This window comes from Oncorhynchus gorbuscha, linkage group LG12 (genome assembly GCF_021184085.1).
Source record: "Oncorhynchus gorbuscha isolate QuinsamMale2020 ecotype Even-year linkage group LG12, OgorEven_v1.0, whole genome shotgun sequence".
Lineage (NCBI taxonomy): Eukaryota > Metazoa > Chordata > Actinopteri > Salmoniformes > Salmonidae > Oncorhynchus > Oncorhynchus gorbuscha.
This window is the reverse complement of record NC_060184.1, coordinates 74,614,978-74,642,214: the sequence shown is the minus strand read 5'-3', so window position 1 is coordinate 74,642,214 and position 27,237 is coordinate 74,614,978. Positions and strand designations below refer to the sequence as shown.

Here is a 27,237-nt window from a genome sequence, read left to right as displayed (position 1 = left end):
AGCCTCAGACCATTAAACATGAAATAAAGGGACTTTGGAACAATGGTTTCCGTCAGCCACAATGGTGGTCATGAAGATATATGGAATATGAAAACGTATGTAATTTTTGTTTTGTTATTAAAGGATAATAGATGACGTTATTACGAAAACATTGTAACGTGAAGAGTATATGTTTGATGTTTATACATTATACGTTGTGTGGAAAATGTCCAAATCAAAGGGAATGTTTTGGTAAAGATGAAATGTGAAGTTAGTCGTCTAAAATTGGATTTGAGTCTAAAATCTAGGCCTTGCCTCATTAACTTGGTACGCCCAGAGAATTGCCCTAAAGGCGGTTACGCCCACTTCTGACCCGAGGGTATAAAGCCTGTGAGTATAGAATTTACAGAGAGACGACGTGACCCAAGCTGCAGCCAAGGTCTAAAAAGTCAACGAACCCAAAACGCAACGCAAGTTTGAAGACAAAGAAATATTTTTCTACCCAAGCTACGGATGAGTAGCTGTGTCTAAGCGGGTAAATTCAAGTCAAACCACCTAGCCTCCATCTCCCATCGAATCGTGGTATCTACACTGTTTCATTCAAACGCTGTGAGCTCTGAGCTACAGAACTGTCTGTCCTCAGAAGACCCCTTCCAGAGCAAGGGTGAGGGAACAGACTCCTAAGCCAAAAGGACACTGACATCGGGAGGACGATCAGAGTGGTGCGCCGGAGAAGTGCATCATCGAGCAGCCTGAACGGTCCCCTGAACGGTCCACACAGAGAATACTCGGAGGTCTTCCTCACTTAATTACATCATTATATTCTGACCCATAAGAGCGGCAGTTTGAACGGTCCCCTGAACGGTCCACGCAGAGAATCCTCTGAGGTCTTCCTCACTTAATTACATCATTATATTCTGACCCATAAGAGCGGCAGTTTGGGGCAAGGCTAGGGTTAGAATAGCATAGCTGACAAATTCAGCCAAATGTATATTTATCTCGTGTACTTTCTTTTTCCTCTCTCTCTTTGAAATCCCCATTCATCATTTTAGCTTTTTAGTAAATAAATATTCAACTAAGATTAGTGTGGTACGAACTCATTGGTGAGACCCGGGTCTGCGCAGATTCACGGAAGGAGTGATATTATGGACAAAGGAGGGCTTTGTTACTTCTCAACATAAATTATAGTAATGAGGTCCCATCCCAGGTAAAGCCATCATGCAACTTTGTAAACATTCACTATGCAGTATGTGAATATACACTAAGGTTCACCATGCATTATTTAGGGTGGTTTGATATAAACATTCTTGTCACAAAGAAAACCTGAAGTGCATTACAGCTGGTGTGAAGAATAGCTACAAAACACAGCAGATTGTTCCTTTCACAATAGGCACAGGGCATGGTTAATGTCTCCCTAAGAACAAACAGCCCAAGTGTTATTTATTGCTGAGAAAATATCTGGTTATTGGTGGCCTTTTCAGCTGAGGGAGAAAGATTGCTCGCATCTGAAATATTTTTGTTTGTTTTCTGAGATTTGGAATCCATGTTTATCATGTTTGATCATGAATACTATGATAAACTAACATTCACCTAATTTCTATTGGATAATGCGTGTTAGACATCAACTGGGTAGTTCCAGAGATGTACAGGTTAACTTTAAAGATGCAATATGTACATTTTTGGGTGACCCAACCAAATCAACATAGAAATATTTGTTGTAGATCTGTCATTCTCGCTGAAAGCAAGTCTAAGAAGCGGTAATGTCACGCCCTGTCCTGATTATTCTTTGTTTTCTTTATATACTGTATTTTGGTTAGGTCAGGGTGTGACGAAGGTGGTATGTGTGTTTTTGTCTCATCTAGGGTGTTTGTACTGTCTAGGGGTTTTGTAGATTTATGGGGTTGCTTCCATCTAGTTGTTTGTGTAGGTCTATGGTTGCCTAGATTGGTTCTCAATTAGAGGCAGGTGTTTATCGTTGTCTCTTAGCGGTCACGTTCGTCTCATCGTTTTGTTGTTTTGTTTAAGTGTTCTTTGTGTTCGTCCTTCAATAAAGAAGAATGTATTCTAACCACGCTGCGCTTTGGTCTATTCCATACGATGATCGTGACAGGTAGATCTACTCTACATGTACTATTTCTATGCTTCCCGTTCTTAAGTTTCATTTTTGTGGTATTTTACTTTCGGTATTATACACCAGCTTCAAACAGCTGAAAATACAGTATTTTTGGTTATGGAAAATGCATTTGACAGCAGCTTAGATGTTACAAAGATTGCTTGTTGTTTTTTTGGCAAACTATTCAACTTTTTTTAAACCAGGAAATGTAATTTCTGCATAGTGCATCTTTAATAGAAAATATGATGAAAATAACATATAAACCAAACACCAAATCTATACTATTCCCTGTTATAGTCCTTTGTTCAGTAATATGTCATTGGGCCTATACAATCACCAAACCACAGAGCTGAGCATCATCTCTGGGCCCAATAGGCTGGTTGTACTTGTGGTTTAAGTAAGACATTCACTCATCTGGACTGCCCATTTTCCAGCTTAGTTGTCCTTGATCGTTTAATTGATTAAATATAGACCTAAATCCACAATCTGTCTCTATCTTTTCCAATTAATTCTCCATGTAGGCATGAGAGTGGTTGATGATGTTATCTTACCTAATTAACCTGCATAGGGATTCGGCTGTTGGACAGGAATTGTTCATCACTCATCTACGTGTTCATTACTATCATTACCGTAAAGGGACTGACTTACCATGTTGGCCGTTCTGGCACCGTTCATTTACATTTTAGATTCCTTTAGTTTTGGTTATGTTTTCAGATCATTTTTAATTACGGTAAAGTCTGAAAATATGGAAATTCTCTAATAACATTCAACTGTGGTCAAAGCTGTGGTCACTGAGATCGCTTGAGATGACAAGTGTTGCTTTGGGTGATTTCCGACTTTAGATTTGTTGTTCTGTTCCCGGCGAGATTCAGCAACAAACTGTAGTCCGAAAACTCCCTCTTTTTTTGTCAGCTTTCCCAATTACAGAATAAGCTTCTCAACCTATTAACGCTACAGAATACAAGAGGAATCAATCACCTTCATTGGGCCATGTGTCATTTCTTAATCGGGTATTGATGAGAGTATTGACATGTGGCTAATTAATCTCAAGCCCAGATCCAGCTTTCAAATGTTTCCTTCATTATGTTCCTCGTCTTAGTGCTAAGACGTTGGCACAGTTGACCCAGGTGGTAGACAATGAGTATAGTTAGCTGTCAGACTGTTTTTAAACTCGCCCTGTCAAAACAACTAGGCTCTCTCTGTTGTGGCACACGCTGTAGCTACTTGATACTAGTACAATAGTTTTATAGGCTTTGCTTTGCATTAAATAGTTTCTTGGATGATCTACATGTCAGAGTGGTATTATTGTACCATCTGTACTCCAACGGCAGTCAACACCGCCTCAAACCATTAATGCATTTTCAATGGATATTTTACCACAATTAGGCAAACCCAGACACTGACTGAGACATTCACTGGGCTTTCCTTTTCTCTCTGCCAGCAACATGGGGATGCAAGCACTGTATAAACTGTATAAACAATTAAGCTGAAACTGCATGAGGCCCAAATGCACATTACTCATTAACAAGTTGTAGGCTGCTGCAATGGCAGCGCTTCCCCTCTAATGTCCACATTTAGCAGGCCAGAGAGGTCACAACCCCTCCTGTCATGGCACAGGGGCTTGCAGACAGCTGGCTGGTTGATGTTAGCGGTGGACTAGCCGGAGCTGGGTTTGTTTGCATCCTGATCGATAGCATTAGCACATTAGCACTCAGACTCCCAGGCAAAGAAGCACCTGAAGGTCAAGCCTGCCTTTGGCAACACCACAGAGCAGCATTTCCTCAAACTACCACACACACCGCAACTGCCAAATCCAACTTTTGATTATTGTTTATAGATACAGATGACAATTAAAGCATGGCCTGCAGGCAGCAGAATTATTTACAGCTGAAAACTCATATCATTATCAGCATGCTCCTAATTGCCAGAAGTAATGTCAATGTTAGTTGATTTAGTGTGGGGTTTTTTCTCCCCCTTCATAGAAGTAATTTCCCTTCAGCATATGGAGAGACGGTTTATCCCAATACAGCTGTTCATCAGGCTTACCTTACTTTTGTTAAGCTCCAAAAGACTACATTGCAGCATCTTCAGAGAGGAGCGCTCTCTGGAGCATCTTCAGTGAGGAGCGCTCTCTGGAGCATCTTCAAAGAGGAGCTCTCTCTGCAGCATCTTCAGAGAGGAGCGCTCTCTGCAGCATCTTCAGAGAGGAGCGCTCTCTGGAGCACCTTCAGAGAGGAGCGCTCTCTGCAGCATCTTCAGAGAGGAGCGCTCTCTGCAGCATCTTCAGAGAGGAGCGCTCTCTGCAGCATCTTCAGAGAGGAGTGCTCTCTGCAGCATCTTCAGAGAGGAGTGCTCTCTGCAGCATCTTCAGAGAGGAGCGCACTCTGGAGCATCTTCAGAGAGGAGCGCTCTCTGCAGCATCTTCAGAGAGGAGCGCTCTCTGGAGTATCATGAAAAGACGTTCCTTTAAAAATCATTCACCACTAGGAGAGAAAGAAAGATCCCTGTGCCAACTTGCCCAGTAAAGTTTATTTTAGCTCGTTTTAAAATAGCTTTATCTATCATGTATTTTAGTTCATCTTAAAAAACCTCTAAAATTCAAGCTGTCACAAAGTTGTTGCTGGCTTGCTATGCTATGCTCTCCGCTTCCATTTATGTTTTAAGTATTGAGCTTCCGTAGTTCCCTTGAACCTCGGAGTGCATGGAGACTTTTACTGCGTGCAAGGAGTGAAGGGTGGTGGGTGTTTGAGGACATAGGGGGTGTTTTGGGCTCCGCTTCAGCATAGCTTTTGGGAAAGGGTGGAAGGAAGTCTGTCAAGCATGATGTATTTAATATGCATAGAGAAGAAAGAAATATACTTTTAGCAGAATGTTCTGCTTTCTTTGAATGTATCATGCCTGCTGCTTGTGATAAAACAAGAAACTAATGTGACCCCAAAAGATTATGTCTACGAGGCAGGGAAGGGAACGCAAGGCGTCCATCTTGGGCTTCGGAGTCAAATTGTGCAAAGAAGTGAAATGATTGTTAAAAGGGCATCGAAAATAATTATTTAAAAAATGGGCCTTGGGTCATCATTAGGGCTTGATCTCAGGGAAATTGGGACCACAGGGATCATTTAGAGAACATGTTATTCACCAATGAGGACCATCTCTAGCATGCGACAGCTGCTTTTCTTGACAAGGATTTATTATGTCTCTTGACAGGCAGGAAAGTTCCCCTTTGATGAGCACATTGTGAGCTCTCGCAAACGCTTCAGGAAAACAACTGCATGAAATGGGAATGATGAAACTACATTTCTTCCTCTTATTAGGTTGATTTGGAGGTGATGGCGGTTCCCTGCTGGGTCAAGTGCCCTCGGCTGCAGCGTGTCTGCCGTAGTGCTTGACTGGGTGACGTGTAGGAGATCTGAGATAAAGTACTACTGCATGGCACGACCCTCTTCAAATTGTCTGTCCAGTGATTGACAAATGCAGTGCCCACTTCTGACTTGTCCAGTGATTGACAAATGCAGTGCCCACTTTTGACTTGTCCAATGATTGACAAATGCATTGGCCACTTTTGACTTGTCCAGTGATTGACAAATGCAGTGGCCACTTTTGACTTGTCCAGTGATTGACAAATGCAGTGCCCACTTTTGACTTGTCTGGAACCTAACACATGGTTGTTGTTCCTTTTCCTACACGCAAGAGTCTATTTTAAGCAATAAGGCATGACGAGGTGTGGTATTCGGCCAATATACTATGGCTAAGGACTGTTCTTAAAGCACGACGCAATGCGGAGTGCCTGGATACAGCCCTTAGCCGTAGTATATTGGCCATATGTCATAAACCCACGAGATGCCTTATTGCTATGATCTACTGCATCAATATCACTGTTTTTCTATATACAGCTAGACCATACTCAACGTTGGTGGTTGGTATGGTGATGTTGACAAGTAGAGATTCAGTCAGCTCTTGCCCCACTGGACAATGACCCCATCTATTCTGTATGTATGCAATTAATTGGCAGAGAAGAGGTGTGTAGAGATTATGAGATTTATGAGGCTCCCTGAGACACCCTCTGTCCTTAAGCAGGAATTTCACGGAGATGGCGTAATGACAGTTGGAGGCTGTTGTTGTCGTTTGTTTTGACGGACACCTCATTCTACTGTGGTTAAACTCAGTTAAACATCTCTCTGAATAACTGTTGCATGATTCCGGAGGTGTGTTTTGGAATTGTATTCAAAGAACTCACTTAACTTTAGTCCTCCACTGGACTCACTAAGCTATTCATAGATCCATAGCGAACCTTCACCTGCCTTTTAAGTTGTTTAAGTATTTAACTCCAGTATCTTTTGAACTTTTAATGATCTATTTTTCCCAAGTTAATGATTCAATGCTAAGTGTACTACTGTGTGTTGTGCTACCATATTAAGACTGTAAAGCTTTGCCTTGTATGTGGACAAAACTGAAGGTGACCACCATTCTTTCTCTCTCTCTCTCTCTCTCTCTCTCTCTCTCTCTCTCTCTCTCTCTCTCTCTCTCTCTCTCTCTCTCTCTCTCTCTCTCTCTGTCCCTCTCTCCCTCTCTCTCTCTCTCTCTCTCTCTCTGTCCCTCTCTCTCTCTGTCCCTCTCTCTCTCTCTCTCTCTCTCTCTCTCTCTCTCTCTCTCTCTCTCTCTCTCTCTTTCTCTCTTTCTCTCTCTCTCTCTCACCCCCCCTCTCCCTCTTAGTCACTCATTATCTGTCTTGACAGAGACTGGATGGAACATCACACCGTAAGTTGAGGTTTTATTCCATTATTTGATTTGCATTGAAAAGGGGAGCTCTGAATTTGAATTCCTAAAATCTGTGCAGATTGAGGTTGAATGAAAACTCTGTTTACCATAAATATGAATGTCGCGATGAGTAATTGTGCGGTATTTGTTTAACCAGAGAGGAAAGGTACATAAAGGAAGGGGAACATGTTGATACAGTTAATGCGTGCTGTCAGTGTCAAGCAGATGAGTTCATTATCACGGCACCACCGCGTTTTGCAGACAGCAGCTCAAGCACAACCGCTATGATCACAGGCTTATGTTTGTAAACACATGACCTGTGGTGTTTTGCGGGATGTGCATCCTCTCAGACTGGTCCATGCCATACTTGGGATTGTATTGTATGCTCACAAGAGACGCGTTGTATTGCATTGTTGTTACGGTGTTGTGTGTTTAGTTGTTTTTTTTTGTGTCACTTTCAAAACAAAATCAAATCAAAGTTTATTTGTCATGTACACCGAATACAACAGGTGTAGGTAGACCTTACAGTGAAATGCTGAATACAACAGGTGTAGTAGACCTTACAGTGAAATGCTGAATACAACAGGTGTAGTAGACCTTACAGTGAAATTCTGAATACAACAGGTGTAGTAGACCTTACAGTGAAATGCTGAATACAACAGGTGTAGTGGACCTTACAGTGAAATGCTGAATACAACAGGTGTAGTAGACCTTACAGTGAAATGCTGAATACAACAGGTGTAGTAGACCTTACAGTGAAATGCTGAATACAACAGGTGTAGTGGACCTTACAGTGAAATGCTGAATACAACAGGTGTAGTAGACCTCACAGTGAAATGCTGAATACAACAGGTGTAGTAGACCTTACAGTGAAATGCTGAATACAACAGGTGTAGTGGACCTTACAGTGAAATGCTGAATACAACAGGTGTAGTGGACCTTACAGTGAAATGCTGAATACAACAGGTGTAGTGGACCTTACAGTGAAATGCTGAATACAACAGGTGTAGGTAGACCTTACAGTGAAATGCTGAATACAACAGGTGTAGTAGACCTTACAGTGAAATGCTGAATACAACAGGTGTAGTAGACCTCACAGTGAAATGCTGAATACAACAGGTGTAGTAGACCTCACAGTGAAATGCTGAATACAACAGGTGTAGTAGGCCTTACAGTGAAATGCTTACTTACAGGCTTTAATCAATAGTGCAAAAAAGGTATTAGGTGAACAATAGGTAAGTAAAGAAATAAAACAGCAGTTAAAAGACAGGCTATATACAGTAGCGAGGCTACATACAGACACCAGTTAGTCAGGCTGATTCAGGTAGTATTTACATGTAGATGTGGTTAAAATGACAAACGTGACTTTCTGGTCTGGGCCCATACAGTGACAGCTCACAGAGAGGGGACATGATGGACGATGACTGACGGGGAAGTGAGGCCTTGGGTCTGTACCGTTAGACGCATTGTAACTGAACCCTGAGCCAGTTTCAGTTGTGGTCTGTAGGTAACAGGTAGGGCTCTGTGTATTGGTTAGTCATGTCACATGACCTGGATTTGAACCTTTTATTTAAAGCTTGTTTTATGAAACTGTCCCCCATAGTCCACTCTCAGACAATTGCTTTTATTTTTGGTCTAACTCGCATTTCTGGAAAAGGCTTGGAATAAAGGTTAAGATCCAGGTCATGTGACATGACCAACACACAGGGCCCTAGTAATAGGGTAGCGCATACTGTAACCATAGAAATAGACTTACTAGAAAGGACAACCCAATTCAAGTGAATGAACAGTGATACTATATCCATGACAGTGCCAGCCCTGAGAGTACTGATCGACCAGGAAGCGACTCTAGCTGTTGATTGTATTGATGGTTTTACATGTCAGAGTAAGATCAGTTCACTGCAGCATCCTTCAAAGTGAACGACAAAAGACAGCCGTAAAGTGAACAGTCTGTCAAGCCGCAGAAGACAGCTGAGCTCATTGAAAAATGCTCATTGGAGCAGGTGTTAAACATCTGCTTGCCTACAGTAGCTGCATCGAGCTCACCCTCTCCTTCCGTTAATCCATTTGTGAAGTTGTACCCTTCAACATGTTGCGCTGAAGTCGTTCATAGCTTGCGGGTACCTAAAAAACAAAAGAGTAAGTCGATAACTATATCTCGAAATAGGATTTGAGAGAGAGGCGAATTGGTAATTAGTTGCTATGAGTGTCTCGACATCGCAAACGAGCATTTCAATCGTGCTTATGACTCGGCTCTGGGGTCCCCAAAGCCTCTTTTATTAATGCAGCTCTCTGGAACCATCAGTAAGCTATTAACCTAAACGATGAGCAGAAATGAAGGGCTATGCTAAATGTGCTGAGTGCACCTGTGATGGGGAACCAGCGACACTGCCGCAGGATGAGGATCAGCTTGGTTTGAGAGATCAAGCAAAGGCTGACGAAGGTAAATACCAGGTTTGGAATTGAATAGGAGGAGGTTACAAGAATCTCATATTTTCACACATAAGCTGTTCTCTGGACAGATTCCTTAGACTTGCAGTTAACGTTCAGATACAGTACAGATAGCTCTCTGTAAGGCCCATTTTAGTCCGTTAGCATTAGAGGCGAGGCAAAAAATGGCCACGACAGGCAGTCATGTTTTACAGTGACATGTTGTGCCTTCACATAGAACCACAGTCATTTAAGTATTTCTCCAGCCTGAACTCCATTCCTTTTTGCTACCCAATATCAACAATCCAGATTCAATAAGCCAGATTTACTAAGCTTTATAAAGGTCAGGTTTACTAAGCTTTATAAAGCTCAGGTTTACTAAGCTTTATAAAGGTCAGGTTTACTAAGCTATACAAAGGTCAGGTATACTAAGCTTTATAAAGGTCAGGTTTACTAAGCTTTATAAAGGTCAGGTATACTAAGCTTTATAAAGGTCAGGTTTACTAAGCTTTATAAAGGTCAGGTTTACTAAGCTTTATAAAGGTCAGGTTTACTAAGCTTTATAAAGGTCAGGTTTACTAAGCTTTATAAAGGTCAGGTTTACTAAGCTTTATAAAGGTCAGGTTTACTAAGCTTTATAAAGGTCAGGTTTACTAAGCTATACAAAGGTCAGGTATACTAAGCTTTATAAAGGTCAGGTTTACTAAGCTTTATAAAGGTTAGGTTTACTAAGCTATACAAAGGTCAGGTATACTAAGCTTTATAAAGGTCAGGTTTACTAAGCTTTATAAAGGTCAGGTTTACTAAGCTTTATAAAGGTCAGGTTTACTAAGATTTATAAAGGTCAGGTTTACTAAGCTTTATAAAGGCCAGGTTTACTAAGCTATACAAAGGTCAGGTATACTAAGCTTTATAAAGGTCAGGTTTACTAAGCTATACAAAGGTCAGGTATACTAAGCTTTATAAAGGTCAGGTTTACTAAGATTTATAAAGGTCAGGTTTACTAAGCTTTATAAAGGCCAGGTTTACTAAGCTATACAAAGGTCAGGTATACTAAGCTTTATAAAGGTCAGGTTTACTAAGCTATACAAAGGTCAGGTATACTAAGCTTTATAAAGGTCAGGTTTACTAAGCTTTATAAAGGTCAGGTTTACTTTTTATAAAGGTCAGGTTTACTAAGATTTATAAAGGTCAGGTTTACTAAGCTTTATAAAGGCCAGGTTTACTAAGCTATACAAAGGTCAGGTATACTAAGCTTTATAAAGGTCAGGTTTACTAAGCTTTATAAAGGTCAGGTTTACTAAGCTATACAAAGGTCAGGTATACTAAGCTTTATAAAGGTCAGGTTTACTAAGCTTTATAAAGGTCAGGTTTACTAAGCTTTATAAAGGTCAGGTTTACTAAGCTATACAAAGGTCAGGTATACTAAGCTTTATAAAGGTCAGGTTTACTAAGCTTTATAAAGGTCAGGTATACTAAGCTTTATAAAGGTCAGGTTTACTAAGCTTTATAAAGGTCAGGTTTACTAAGCTTTATAAAGGTCAGGTTTACTAAGCTTTATAAAGGTCAGGTTTACTAAGCTTTATAAAGGTCAGGTTTACTAAGCTATACAAAGGTCAGGTATACTAAACTTTATAAAGGTCAGGTTTACTAAGCTTTATAAAGGTCAGGTTTACTAAGCTTTATAAAGGTCAGGTTTACTAAGCTTTATAAAGGTCAGGTTTACTAAGCTTTATAAAGGTCAGGTATACTAAGCTTTATAAAGGTCAGGTTTACTAAGCTTTATAAAGGTCAGGTATACTAAGCTTTATAAAGGTCAGGTTTACTAAGCTTTATAAAGGTCAGGTTTACTAAGCTTTATAAAGGTCAGGTATACTAAGCTTTATAAAGGTCAGGTTTACTAAGCTTTATAAAGGTCAGGTTTACTAAGCTTTATAAAGGTCAGGTTTACTAAGCTTTATAAAGGTCAGGTTTACTAAGCTTTATAAAGGTCAGGTTTACTAAGCTATACAAAGGTCAGGTATACTAAGCTTTATAAAGGTCAGGTTTACTAAGCTTTATAAAGGTCAGGTTTACTAAGCTTTATAAAGGTCAGGTTTACTAAGCTATACAAAGGTCAGGTATACTAAGCTTTATAAAGGTCAGGTTTACTAAGCTTTATAAAGGTCAGGTTTACTAAGCTATACAAAGGTCAGGTATACTAAGCTTTATAAAGGTCAGGTTTACTAAGCTTTATAAAGGTCAGGTTTACTAAGCTTTATAAAGGTCAGGTTTACTAAGCTTTATAAAGGTCAGGTTTACTAAGCTTTATAAAGGTCAGGTTTACTAAGCTTTATAAAGGTCAGGTTTACTAAGCTTTATAAAGGTCAGGTTTACTAAGATTTATAAAGGTCAGGTTTACTAAGCTTTATAAAGGCCAGGTTTACTAAGCTATACAAAGGTCAGGTATACTAAGCTTTATAAAGGTCAGGTTTACTAAGCTTTATAAAGGTCAGGTTTACTAAGCTATACAAAGGTCAGGTATACTAAGCTTTATAAAGGTCAGGTTTACTAAGCTTTATAAAGGTCAGGTTTACTAAGCTTTATAAAGGTCAGGTTTACTAAGCTATACAAAGGTCAGGTATACTAAGCTTTATAAAGGTCAGGTTTACTAAGCTTTATAAAGGTCAGGTTTACTAAGCTTTATAAAGGTCAGGTTTACTAAGCTTTATAAAGGTCAGGTTTACTAAGCTTTATAAAGGTCAGGTTTACTAAGCTTTATAAAGGTCAGGTTTACTAAGCTTTATAAAGGTCAGGTTTACTAAGCTTTATAAAGGTCAGGTTTACTAAGCTTTATAAAGGCCAGGTTTACTAAGATTTATAAAGGTCAGGTTTACTAAGCTTTATAAAGGTCAGGTTTACTAAGCTTTATAAAGGTCAGGTTTACTAAGCTTTATAAAGGTCAGGTATACTAAGCTTTATAAAGGTCAGGTTTACTAAGCTTTATAAAGGTCAGGTTTACTAAGCTTTATAAAGGTCAGGTTTACTAAGCTATACAAAGGTCAGGTATACTAAGCTTTATAAAGGTCAGGTTTACTAAGCTTTATAAAGGTCAGGTTTACTAAGCTATACAAAGGTCAGGTATACTAAGCTTTATAAAGGTCAGGTTTACTAAGCTTTATAAAGGTCAGGTTTACTAAGCTTTATAAAGGCCAGGTTTACTAAGCTTTATAAAGGCCAGGTTTACTAAGCTATACAAAGGTCAGGTTTACTAAGCTTTATAAAGGTCAGGTATACTAAGCTTTATAAAGGTCAGGTTTACTAAGCTTTATAAAGGTCAGGTTTACTAAGCTTTATAAAGGTCAGGTTTACTAAGCTTTATAAAGGTCAGGTTTACTAAGCTTTATAAAGGTCAGGTTTAGTAAGATTTATAAAGGTCAGGTTTACTAAGCTTTATAAAGGCCAGGTTTACTAAGCTATACAAAGGTCAGGTATACTAAGCTTTATAAAGGTCAGGTTTACTAAGCGTTATAAAGGTCAGGTTTACTAAAGCTTTATACAGCCCTAAGTTTGCGTTTATGTCTTCCCCATGTTAGATGATTGCGCAAATTATACTGTACTGATTGTACTATAACGGTTCAAAGAAGCAATAAGACATTAAGAAATGTTGAAATGAAGACAGTTTTGTGTTTTACTTTTGTTTTGAGGGTTGCTTTATCCCTTACTTGGAAGAATAACGGGTTCAGACATGACACCTGGTGTAAACGATTAGTAACCTAAATCTGGCCTTCGGTGTTGTTGACATATTAACGTAGAGAAGGGAGGGGCCCAGAATACAGCTTTTCTTACTGGCGCTTGTTTGGGAGGGTGAATGTTTGGGACTGGGTGGGGAAGAGGCGTGTTTAAAAACTCCCATTCCATTGTCTTCAATATCAGTAATTATGGAATTAGGCTCAGTTGAACTGCAGAGAACAGAGCTGGTTGATACTAGGGGAGTTAAGTTACCATACGTATTGTGAAAGCAGGGAAACCAATTTCTCAAACATCAATTCTGTTCTATTAGCAGCTTCACGTCTGTGTGTTGGAGAACCTGAGGATTTTCATTGCTTTGATGAGCAAGAGGTTATCAGCTATCAACTTTAAAATAGAATAATGGAATAGACGGGATCATGCTTTAAAGGCTTTTGGAGGTGATAGTTCTATATACAGACGGGTTCATTAGGAATTATTAACTGGGTGGTTCGATCACTGAATACTGATTGGCTGACAGCCAGGGTATCAGACTGTAAACCACGGGTATTTTTACTGCTCTAATTACGTTGGTAACCAGTTTATAATAGCAAACCTTGGGGGTTTGTGATATATGGCCAATATACCAGGCACTCTGCGTTGCATCATGCTTAAGAACAGCCCTGAGCTATGGTATATTGACAATATACCACACTTCCTTGTGCCTTATTGCTTAATTATAAACTATGTGGTTCGAGTCCTGAATGCTGTTTGACGTGATTAAATAACTCTGAACTTTAAGTTCTGTCTCTTTTTCCTCATGAGGTCTTGCATTAGAATTCTGCCACCTGGTTGATTTGCGTAATTATTATTATTATTTTTTTTAATCTTTATTTAACTAGGCAAGTCAGTTTAAGAACATATTCTTATTTTCAATGACAGCCTTAACTGCCAGTTCAGGGGCAGAACGACAGATTTGTAACTTGTCAGCTCGGGGATTTGAACTTGCAACCTTCCGGTTACTAGTTAAACGCTCTAACCACTAGGCTACCCTGCCGCCCCACTCTGGTGTAATGGCAGCTGCTACTTCCAAATAAAAATACTTTAAAAAAAAATGTACAATTGGTCACCATACATGTGTAATGACTCGTCATCACAAGTCACTGTAATTGAGAAAAAGCCTATAGCCTATATGAAAATGAATAGGAAGCTAATGGAAGTGCTAAAAGCCTGATCAGAAACAAATATCTGTGTGCTGAAAGATTGCTAATTCCAGCAAATACACAGACTGGCTCTGGCTCACTGTAGTAGCAGTGCTGCTTCACTCTGTTGACCTCTGTTCAGCATGGCTGATATATATTGAAAGGAGATCATTACACATTTCTGCCAATTTGGCAAATTAGACGTTAGCAAGTCACACGGTTAAAAGGTCGGCGGGAAGAAATACAGGTTTGAAACCTACATTTAGGAGAATTAGTAGTTGCTTGTCTAAAAATACTAACAAGGTTTTAGGTGTGTATTACTTGAGAGGAGAAATGTTGGATGTTGAGGATGTGTGACATTCCAGCCTTCCGTTATAAATGCTCATATGTTCAATGCTTCCATGTGAAATGCCACTCGTCCGTTCTTTAACCTCGACGGGGAATGACAAGAACCAGGACACTCGCCTCTTGCTTCACCGAGTTGTGGCCAGTATAGCTTCCTAGATGGACACTGCATGGTTTAATGTGATAGACAAAATAGCATTAGGCTTTGGGTCTGCAGCTCAGCAGTGGAAAGAGTGTCGTCAGCCCTGCAGAAAGAGTGATTGAGGAAGAGAGAGCACTCTAGCATCCATCCGAGCTCTTCCACTCCGGCGAGTATGCAATAGGGCAGACAGACATATGGGCGACTCTACATTCTTTTAAGGGAGTGAAGCGAATTCCTGGCCCCCTCCTCATCGTCGCTTGCGCACAAATTGCCTGTTCGAATGTCAGCCCGTCTCTTTATCAAACCACTCCATTGTCTGCCAATGCAGGGGATGCTGTGAGAGAGAAAAAACCACGCACCATGCCCAACAGCTCTGGTGTGATGCGGGAGAGAGTCTGCACCAGTGGTTATTAGTAGAGGACGATGGTGGTCCGACATGGGCACCGTCGATAGAGAGCCCTGACCCACATATGGACGGACCAGAGTTATTTCTTTGTGTGGGGTTTGTGCCCCATTAGCCGCACTGGCCAAGGCTGGCCCAGACTGGCTCAGGCTGGCCCAGGCCATACAGGGCCAGGAGAGGCATTGCAATGGTGGGAGTTCACACAAGCACGCCCTGCCTGCCGCCTGACTTCACTGTCACTGATTACAAGTGACTCAGAGTTAATAAAAGAGCAAAGCTGACTGTCAGGGGTGATTAGGCTGAGCCCCCAGACAAGACAAAGAGGAGAGGAGTGGACATTATTCATGGTTATTAACTGGGTTGATTTGGGGATTTCAAGGACCTTACCTGGGCTGTGTAAGAGCAGATTTTTTTTACAATTTAAAACCTGGATTTTACAAAAATGTTAACAAGTTCAGGCAACAGCCTACATGTACATATTACCTATACTACCTCGATGTTACGTTTTTCTTCCGTCGAAGGAGAGTCGGACCAAAATGCAGCGTGGTTAGTTCGATACATCTTTAATGAAGAAAAAAGCACGAACAATACAAAATAAAAAAAACGGACCGTGAAAACCTCTACAGCCTGTCTGGTGACAACTAACACAGAGACAGGAACAATCACCCACAACACACAAAGAATATGGCTGCCTAAATATGGTTCCCAATCAGAGACAACGAAAATCACCTGCCTCTGATTAAGAACCGCCTCAGGCAACCATAGACTTTCCTAGACAACCCTACTCAGCCAATACCTACTAAAACCCCAATACAAAAACACACCACAAAATAAACCCATGTCACACCCTGGCCTGACCAAATAAATAAAGAAAACACAAAAATACTAAGACCAAGGCGTGACACTCGACTAACCGGTGCCCCATTGACTCTGTACCGGTACCCCCTGTATATAGCCTCCACATTGACTCTGTACTGGTACCCCCTGTATATGGCCTCCACATTGACTCTGTACCGGTACCCCCTGTATATAGCCTCCACATTGACTCTGTACCGGTACCCCCTGTATATAGCCTCCACATTGACTCTGTACCGGTACCCCCTGTATATAGCCTCCACATTGACTCTGTACCGGTACCCCCTGTATATAGCCTCCACATTGACTCTGTACCGGTACCCCCTGTATATAGCCTCCACATTGACTCTGTACCGGTACCCCCTGTATATAGCCTCCACATTGACTCTGTACCGGTACCCCCTGTATATAGCCTCCGCATTGACTCTGTATCGGTACCCACTGTATATAGCCTCCACATTGACTCTGTACCGGTACCCCTGTATATAGCCTCCACATTGACTCTGTACCAGTACCCCTGTATATAGCCTCCACATTGACTCTGTACCGGTACCCCCTGTATATAGCCTCCACATTGACTCTGTACCGGTACCCCCTGTATATAGCCTCCACATTGACTCTGTACCGGTACCCCGTGTATATAGCCTCCACATTGACTCTGTACCGGTACTCCCTGTATATAGCCTCCACATTGACTCTGTACCGGTACCCCCTGTATATAGCCTCCACATTGACTCTGTACCGGTACCCCCTGTATATAGCCTCCACATTGACTCTGTACCGGTACTCCATGTATATAGCCTCCACATTGACTCTGTACCGGTACTCCATGTATATAGCCTCCACATTGACTCTGTACCGGTACCCCCTGTATATAGCCTCCACATTGACTCTGTACCGGTACCCCATGTATATAGCCTCCACATTGACTCTGTACCGGTACTCCATGTATATAGCCTCCACATTGACTCTGTACCGGTACTCCATGTATATAGCCTCCACATTGACTCTGTACCGGTACTCCATGTATATAGCCTCCACATTGACTCTGTACCGGTACCCCTGTATATAGCCTCCACATTGACTCTGTACCGGTACTCCATGTATATAGCCTCCACATTGACTCTGTACCGGTACCCCCTGTATATAGCCTCCACATTGACTCTGTACCGGTACTCCATGTATATAGCCTCCACATTGACTCTGTACCGGTACCCCCTGTATATAGCCTCCACATTGACTCTGTACCGGTACCCCCTGTATATAGCCTCCACATTGACTCTGTACCGGTACTCCATGTATATAGCCTCCACATTGACTCTGTACCGGTACCCCCTGTATATAGCCTCCACATTGACTCTGTACCGGTACCCCTGTATATAGCCTCCACATTGACTCTGTACCGGTACCCCTGTATATAGCCTCCACATTGACTCTGTACCGGTACCCCTGTATATAGCCTCCACATTGACTCTGTACCGGTACCCCCTGTATATAGCCTCCACATTGACTCTGTACCGGTACCCCTGTATATAGCCTCCACATTGACTCTGTACCGGTACCCCCTGTATATAGCCTCCACATTGACTCTGTACCGGTACCCCCTGTATATAGCCTCCACATTGACTCTGTACCGGTACCCCTGTATATAGCCTCCACATTGACTCTGTACCGGTACTCCATGTATATAGCCTCCACATTGACTCTGTACCGGTACTCCATGTATATAGCCTCCACATTGACTCTGTACCGGTACCCCTGTATATAGCCTCCACATTGACTCTGTACCGGTACTCCATGTATATAGCCTCCACATTGACTCTGTACCAGTACCCCCTGTATATAGCCTCCACATTGACTCTGTACCAGTACCCCCTGTATATAGCCTCCACATTGACTCTGTACCGGTACTCCATGTATATAGCCTCCACATTGACTCTGTACCAGTACCCCCTGTATATAGCCTCCACATTGACTCTGTACCAGTACCCCATGTATATAGCCTCCACATTGACTCTGTACCAGTACCCCCTGTATATAGCCTCCACATTGACTCTGTACCAGTACCCCATGTATATAGCCTCCACATTGACTCTGTACCAGTACCCCCTGTATATAGCCTCCACATTGACTCTGTACCAGTACCCCCTGTATATAGCCTCCACATTGACTCTGTACCAGTACCCCCTGTATATAGCCTCCACATTGACTCTGTACCAGTACCCCTGTATATAGCCTCCACATTGACTCTGTACCAGTACCCCTGTATATAGCCTCCACATTGACTCTGTACCAGTACCCCCTGTATATAGCCTCCACATTGACTCTGTACCAGTACCCCCTGTATATAGCCTCCACATTGACTCTGTACCAGTACCCCCTGTATATAGCCTCCACATTGACTCTGTACCGGTACTCCATGTATATAGCCTCCACATTGACTCTGTACCAGTACCCCCTGTATATAGCCTCCACATTGACTCTGTACCAGTACCCCCTGTATATAGCCTCCACATTGACTCTGTACCGGTACTCCATGTATATAGCCTCCACATTGACTCTGTACCGGTACTCCATGTATATAGCCTCCACATTGACTCTGTACCAGTACCCCCTGTATATAGCCTCCACATTGACTCTGTACCAGTATCCCATGTATATAGCCTCCACATTGACTCTGTACCAGTACCCCCTGTATATAGCCTCCACATTGACTCTGTACCAGTACCCCTGTATATAGCCTCCACATTGACTCTGTACCAGTACCCCTGTATATAGCCTCCACATTGACTCTGTACCAGTACCCCCTGTATATAGCCTCCACATTGACTCTGTACCAGTACCCCTGTATATAGCCTCCACATTGACTCTGTACCAGTACCCCCTGTATATAGCCTCCACATTGACTCTGTACCAGTACCCCTGTATATAGCCTCCATATTGACTCTGTACCAGTACCCCTGTATATAGCCTCCACATTGACTCTGTACCGGTACCCCTGTATATAGCCTCCACATTGACTCTGTACCGGTACTCCATGTATATAGCCTCCACATTGACTCTGTACCAGTACCCCCTGTATATAGCCTCCACATTGACTCTGTACCAGTACCCCTGTATATAGCCTCCACATTGACTCTGTACCGGTACTCCATGTATATAGCCTCCACATTGACTCTGTACCAGTACCCCCTGTATATAGCCTCCACATTGACTCTGTACCAGTACCCCTGTATATAGCCTCCACATTGACTCTGTACCGGTACTCCATGTATATAGCCTCCACATTGACTCTGTACCAGTACCCCTGTATATAGCCTCCACATTGACTCTGTACCAGTACCCCTGTATATAGCCTCCACATTGACTCTGTACCGGTACTCCATGTATATAGCCTCCACATTGACTCTGTACCAGTACCCCTGTATATAGCCTCCACATTGACTCTGTACCAGTACCCCCTGTATATAGCCTCCACATTGACTCTGTACCGGTACTCCATGTATATAGCCTCCACATTGACTCTGTACCAGTACCCCCTGTATATAGCCTCCACATTGACTCTGTACCAGTACCCCCTGTATATAGCCTCCACATTGACTCTGTACCGGTACTCCATGTATATAGCCTCCACATTGACTCTGTACCGGTACTCCATGTATATAGCCTCCACATTGACTCTGTACCAGTACCCCCTGTATATAGCCTCCACATTGACTCTGTACCAGTATCCCATGTATATAGCCTCCACATTGACTCTGTACCAGTACCCCTGTATATAGCCTCCACATTGACTCTGTACCAGTACCCCTGTATATAGCCTCCACATTGACTCTGTACCAGTACCCCCTGTATATAGCCTCCACATTGACTCTGTACCAGTACCCCCTGTATATAGCCTCCACATTGACTCTGTACCAGTACCCCCTGTATATAGCCTCCACATTGACTCTGTACCAGTACCCCCTGTATATAGCCTCCACATTGACTCTGTACCAGTACCCCCTGTATATAGCCTCCACATTGACTCTGTACCAGTACCCCCTGTATATAGCCTCCACATTGACTCTGTACCGGTACCCCCTGTATATAGCCTCCACATTGACTCTGTACCGGTACTCCATGTATATAGCCTCCACATTGACTCTGTACCAGTACCCCCTGTATATAGCCTCCACATTGACTCTGTACCAGTACCCCCTGTATATAGCCTCCACATTGACTCTGTACCGGTACTCCATGTATATAGCCTCCATATTGACTCTGTACCGGTACCCCTGTATATAGCCTCCACATTGACTCTGTACCAGTACCCCATGTATATAGCCTCCACATTGACTCTGTACCGGTACTCCATGTATATAGCCTCCACATTGACTCTGTACCAGTACCCCCTGTATATAGCCTCCACATTGACTCTGTACCAGTACCCCCTGTATATAGCCTCCACATTGACTCTGTACCGGTACTCCATGTATATAGCCTCCACATTGACTCTGTACCAGTACCCCCTGTATATAGCCTCCACATTGACTCTGTACCAGTACCCCCTGTATATAGCCTCCACATTGACTCTGTACCGGTACTCCATGTATATAGCCTCCACATTGACTCTGTACCGGTACTCCATGTATATAGCCTCCACATTGACTCTGTACCAGTACCCCCTGTATATAGCCTCCACATTGACTCTGTACCAGTACCCCCTGTATATAGCCTCCACATTGACTCTGTACCGGTACTCCATGTATATAGCCTCCACATTGACTCTGTACCAGTACCCCCTGTATATAGCCTCCACATTGACTCTGTACCAGTACCCCTGTATATAGCCTCCACATTGACTCTGTACCGGTACTCCATGTATATAGCCTCCATATTGACTCTGTACCGGTACCCCTGTATATAGCCTCCACATTGACTCTGTACCAGTACCCCATGTATATAGCCTCCACATTGACTCTGTACCGGTACTCCATGTATATAGCCTCCACATTGACTCTGTACCAGTACCCCCTGTATATAGCCTCCACATTGACTCTGTACCGGTACTCCATGTATATAGCCTCCACATTGACTCTGTACCGGTACTCCATGTATATAGCCTCCACATTGACTCTGTACCGGTACTCCATGTATATAGCCTCCACATTGACTCTGTACCGGTACTCCATGTATATAGCCTCCACATTGACTCTGTACCGGTACTCCATGTATATAGCCTCCACATTGACTCTGTACCATTGGTACTCCATGTATATAGCCTCCACATTGACTCTGTACCGGTACTCCATGTATATAGCCTCCACATTGACTCTGTACCGGTACTCCATGTATATAGCCTCCACATTGACTCTGTACCGGTACCCCATGTATATAGCCTCCACATTGACTCTGTACCGGTACTCCATGTATATAGCCTCCACATTGACTCTGTACCGGTACCCCATGTATATAGCCTCCACATTGACTCTGTACCGGTACTCCATGTATATAGCCTCCACATTGACTCTGTACCGGTACTCCATGTATATAGCCTCCACATTGACTCTGTACCGGTACTCCATGTATATAGCCTCCACATTGACTCTGTACCGGTACTCCCTGTATATAGCCTCCACATTGACTCTGTACCGGTACCCCCTGTATATAGCCTCCACATTGACTCTGTACCGGTACTCCATGTATATAGCCTCCACATTGACTCTGTACCGGTACTCCATGTATATAGCCTCCACATTGACTCTGTACCGGTACTCCATGTATATAGCCTCCACATTGACTCTGTACCGTACCCCCTGTATATAGCCTCCACATTGACTCTGTACCAGTACCCCCTGTATATAGCCTCCACATTGACTCTGTACCGGTACTCCATGTATATAGCCTCCACATTGACTCTGTACCAGTACCCCCTGTATATAGCCTCCACATTGACTCTGTACCAGTACCCCATGTATATAGCCTCCACATTGACTCTGTACCGGTACCCCATGTATATAGCCTCCACATTGACTCTGTACCGGTACCCCATGTATATAGCCTCCACATTGACTCTGTACCAGTACCCCCATGTATATAGCCTCCACATTGACTCTGTACCAGTACCCCATGTATATAGCCTCCACATTGACTCTGTACCGGTACTCCATGTATATAGCCTCCACATTGACTCTGTACCAGTACCCCTGTATATAGCCTCCACATTGACTCTGTACCGGTACCCCATGTATATAGCCTCCACATTGACTCTGTACCGGTACTCCATGTATATAGCCTCCACATTGACTCTGTACCGGTACTCCATGTATATAGCCTCCACATTGACTCTGTACCGGTACTCCATGTATATAGCCTCCACATTGACTCTGTACCGGTACTCCATGTATATAGCCTCCACATTGACTCTGTACCGGTACTCCATGTATATAGCCTCCACATTGACTCTGTACCGGTACTCCATGTATATAGCCTCCACATTGACTCTGTACCGGTACTCCATGTATATAGCCTCCACATTGACTCTGTACCGGTACTCCATGTATATAGCCTCCACATTGACTCTGTACCGGTACCCCCTGTATATAGCCTCCACATTGACTCTGTACCGGTACTCCATGTATATAGCCTCCACATTGACTCTGTACCGGTACCCCATGTATATAGCCTCCACATTGACTCTGTACCAGTACCCCATGTATATAGCCTCCACATTGACTCTGTACCGGTACCCCATGTATATAGCCTCCACATTGACTCTGTACCAGTACCCCATTGACTGTATATAGCCTCCACATTGACTCTGTACCGGTACCCCCTGTATATAGCCTCCACATTGACTCTGTACCGGTACTCCATGTATATAGCCTCCACATTGACTCTGTACCGGTACCCCCTGTATATAGCCTCCACATTGACTCTGTACCGGTACTCCATGTATATAGCCTCCACATTGACTCTGTACCGGTACTCCATGTATATAGCCTCCACATTGACTCTGTACCGGTACCCCATGTATATAGCCTCCACATTGACTCTGTACCGGTACCCCTGTATATAGCCTCCACATTGACTCTGTACCGGTACTCCATGTATATAGCCTCCACATTGACTCTGTACCGGTACCCCTGTATATAGCCTCCACATTGACTCTGTACCGGTACCCCCTGTATATAGCCTCCACATTGACTCTGTACCAGTACCCCATGTATATAGCCTCCACATTGACTCTGTACCGGTACCCCATGTATATAGCCTCCACATTGACTCTGTACCGGTACCCCATGTATATAGCCTCCACATTGACTCTGTACCGGTACTCCATGTATATAGCCTCCACACATTGACTCTGTACCGGTACTCCATGTATATAGCCTCCACATTGACTCTGTACCGGTACTCCATGTATATAGCCTCCACATTGACTCTGTACCGGTACTCCATGTATATAGCCTCCACATTGACTCTGTACCGGTACCCCATGTATATAGCCTCCACATTGACTCTGTACCGGTACTCCATGTATATAGCCTCCACATTGACTCTGTACCGGTACTCCATGTATATAGCCTCCACATTGACTCTGTACCGGTACTCCATGTATATAGCCTCCACATTGACTCTGTACCGGTACCCCATGTATATAGCCTCCACATTGACTCTGTACCAGTACCCCATGTATATAGCCTCCACATTGACTCTGTACCATGTATATAGCCTCCACATTGACTCTGTATATATAGCCTCCACATTGACTCTGTACCGGTACCCCATGTATATAGCCTCCACATTGACTCTGTACCAGTACCCCATGTATATAGCCTCCACATTGACTCTGTACCGGTACTCCATGTATATAGCCTCCACATTGACTCTGTACCGGTACCCCCTGTATATAGCCTCCACATTGACTCTGTACCGGTACCCCATGTATATAGCCTCCACATTGACTCTGTACCGGTACCCCATGTATATAGCCTCCACATTGACTCTGTACCGGTACCCATGTATATAGCCTCCACATTGACTCTGTACCGGTACCCCCTGTATATAGCCTCCACATTGACTCTGTACCGGTACTCCATGTATATAGCCTCCACATTGACTCTGTACCGGTACCCATGTATATAGCCTCCACATTGACTCTGTACCGGTACTCCATGTATATAGCCTCCACATTGACTCTGTACCGGTACTCCATGTATATAGCCTCCACATTGACTCTGTACCGGTACTCCATGTATATAGCCTCCACATTGACTCTGTACCGGTACCCCATGTATATAGCCTCCACATTGACTCTGTACCGGTACCCATGTATATAGCCTCCACATTGACTCTGTACCGTATATAGCCTCCACATTGACTCTGTACCGGTATGTATATAGCCTCCACATTGACTCTGTACCGGTACTCCATGTATATAGCCTCCACATTGACTCTGTACCGGTACTCCATGTATATAGCCTCCACATTGACTCTGTACCGGTACTCCATGTATATAGCCTCCACATTGACTCTGTACCGGTACTCCATGTATATAGCCTCCACATTGACTCTGTACCGGTACCCCATGTATATAGCCTCCACATTGACTCTGTACCGGTACTCCATGTATATAGCCTCCACATTGACTCTGTACCGGTACTCCATGTATATAGCCTCCACATTGACTCTGTACCGGTACCCCATGTATATAGCCTCCACATTGACTCTGTACCGGTACCCCATGTATATAGCCTCCACATTGACTCTGTACCGGTACCCCATGTATATAGCCTCCACATTGACTCTGTACCGGTACCCCATGTATATAGCCTCCACATTGACTCTGTACCGGTACCCCTGTATATAGCCTCCACATTGACTCTGTACCGGTACTCCATGTATATAGCCTCCACATTGACTCTGTACCGGTACCCCATGTATATAGCCTCCACATTGACTCTGTACCGGTACCCCCTGTATATAGCCTCCACATTGACTCTGTACCGGTACCCCTGTATATAGCCTCCACATTGACTCTGTACCGGTACTCCATGTATATAGCCTCCACATTGACTCTGTACCGGTACCCATGTATATAGCCTCCACATTGACTCTGTACCGGTACTCCATGTATATAGCCTCCACATTGACTCTGTACCGGTACCCATGTATATAGCCTCCACATTGACTCTGTACCGTACCCCATGTATATAGCCTCCACATTGACTCTGTACCGGTACCCCCTGTATATAGCCTCCACATTGACTCTGTACCGGTACCCCATGTATATAGCCTCCACATTGACTCTGTACCGGTACTCCATGTATATAGCCTCCACATTGACTCTGTACCGGTACCCATGTATATAGCCTCCACATTGACTCTGTACCGGTACTCCATGTATATAGCCTCCACATTGACTCTGTACCGGTACCCCCTGTATATAGCCTCCACATTGACTCTGTACCAGTACCCCATGTATATAGCCTCCACATTGACTCTGTACCGGTACTCCATGTATATAGCCTCCACATTGACTCTGTACCGGTACCCCTGTATATAGCCTCCACATTGACTCTGTACCGGTACTCCATGTATATAGCCTCCACATTGACTCTGTACCGGTACCCCATGTATATAGCCTCCACATTGACTCTGTACCGGTACCCCCTCCACATGTATATAGCCTCCACATTGACTCTGTACCGGTACCCCTGTATATAGCCTCCACATTGACTCTGTACCGGTACTCCATGTATATAGCCTCCACATTGACTCTGTACCGGTACCCCCTGTATATAGCCTCCACATTGACTCTGTACCGGTACTCCATGTATATAGCCTCCACATTGACTCTGTACCGGTACCCCTGTATATAGCCTCCACATTGACTCTGTACCGGTACTCCATGTATATAGCCTCCACATTGACTCTGTACCGGTACTCCATGTATATAGCCTCCACATTGACTCTGTACCGGTACCCCATGTATATAGCCTCCACATTGACTCTGTACCGGTACTCCATGTATATAGCCTCCACATTGACTCTGTACCGGTACTCCATGTATATAGCCTCCACATTGACTCTGTACCGGTACTCCATGTATATAGCCTCCACATTGACTCTGTACCGGTATATAGCCTCCACATTGACTCTGTACCGGTACTATATATAGCCTCCACATTGACTCTGTACCGGTACTCCATGTATATAGCCTCCACATTGACTCTGTACCGGTACTCCATGTATATAGCCTCCACATTGACTCTGTACCGGTACTCCATGTATATAGCCTCCACATTGACTCTGTACCGGTACTCCATGTATATAGCCTCCACATTGACTCTGTACCGGTACTCCATGTATATAGCCTCCACATTGACTCTGTACCGGTACTCCATGTATATAGCCTCCACATTGACTCTGTACCGGTACTCCATGTATATAGCCTCCACATTGACTCTGTACCGGTACTCCATGTATATAGCCTCCACATTGACTCTGTACCAGTACCCCCTGTATATAGCCTCCACATTGACTCTGTACCAGTACCCCCTGTATATAGCCTCCACATTGACTCTGTACCGGTACCCAGCCTCCACATTGACTCTGTACCGGTACTCCATGTATATAGCCTCCACATTGACTCTGTACCGGTACTCCATGTATATAGCCTCCACATTGACTCTGTACCGGTACCCATGTATATAGCCTCCACATTGACTCTGTACCGGTACCCCTGTATATAGCCTCCACATTGACTCTGTACCGGTACCCCATGTATATAGCCTCCACATTGACTCTGTACCGGTACCCCATGTATATAGCCTCCACATTGACTCTGTACCGGTACCCCATGTATATAGCCTCCACATTGACTCTGTACCGGTACCCCATGTATATAGCCTCCACATTGACTCTGTACCGGTAGCCTCCACATTGACTCTGTACCGGTACCCCATGTATATAGCCTCCACATTGACTCTGTACCGGTACCCCATGTATAATGCCTCCACATTGACTCTGTACCGGTACTCCATGTATATAGCCTCCACATTGACTCTGTACCAGTACTCCATGTATATAGCCTCCACATTGACTCTGTACCGGTACCCCATGTATATAGCCTCCACATTGACTCTGTACCGGTACTCCATGTATATAGCCTCCACATTGACTCTGTACCGGTACCCCCTGTATATAGCCTCCACATTGACTCTGTACCGGTACCCCCTGTATATAGCCTCCACATTGACTCTGTACCAGTACCCCATGTATATAGCCTCCACATTGACTCTGTACCGGTACCCCATGT

The 27,237-nt window shown here is 43.5% G+C and overlaps 1 long non-coding RNA gene across 1 annotated transcript in view; it reads left to right on the top strand.

Moving 5' to 3' along the window:
- The first annotated feature begins 6,727 nt into the window (after positions 1-6,727).
- LOC123990283 overlaps positions 6,728-27,237 on the top strand; it is a 44,746-nt gene continuing 24,236 nt past the window's right edge. The window contains exon 1 of the long non-coding RNA XR_006830621.1: positions 6,728-6,847. This is a non-coding gene — a long non-coding RNA (uncharacterized LOC123990283). The remainder of the gene's footprint in view (positions 6,848-27,237) is intronic.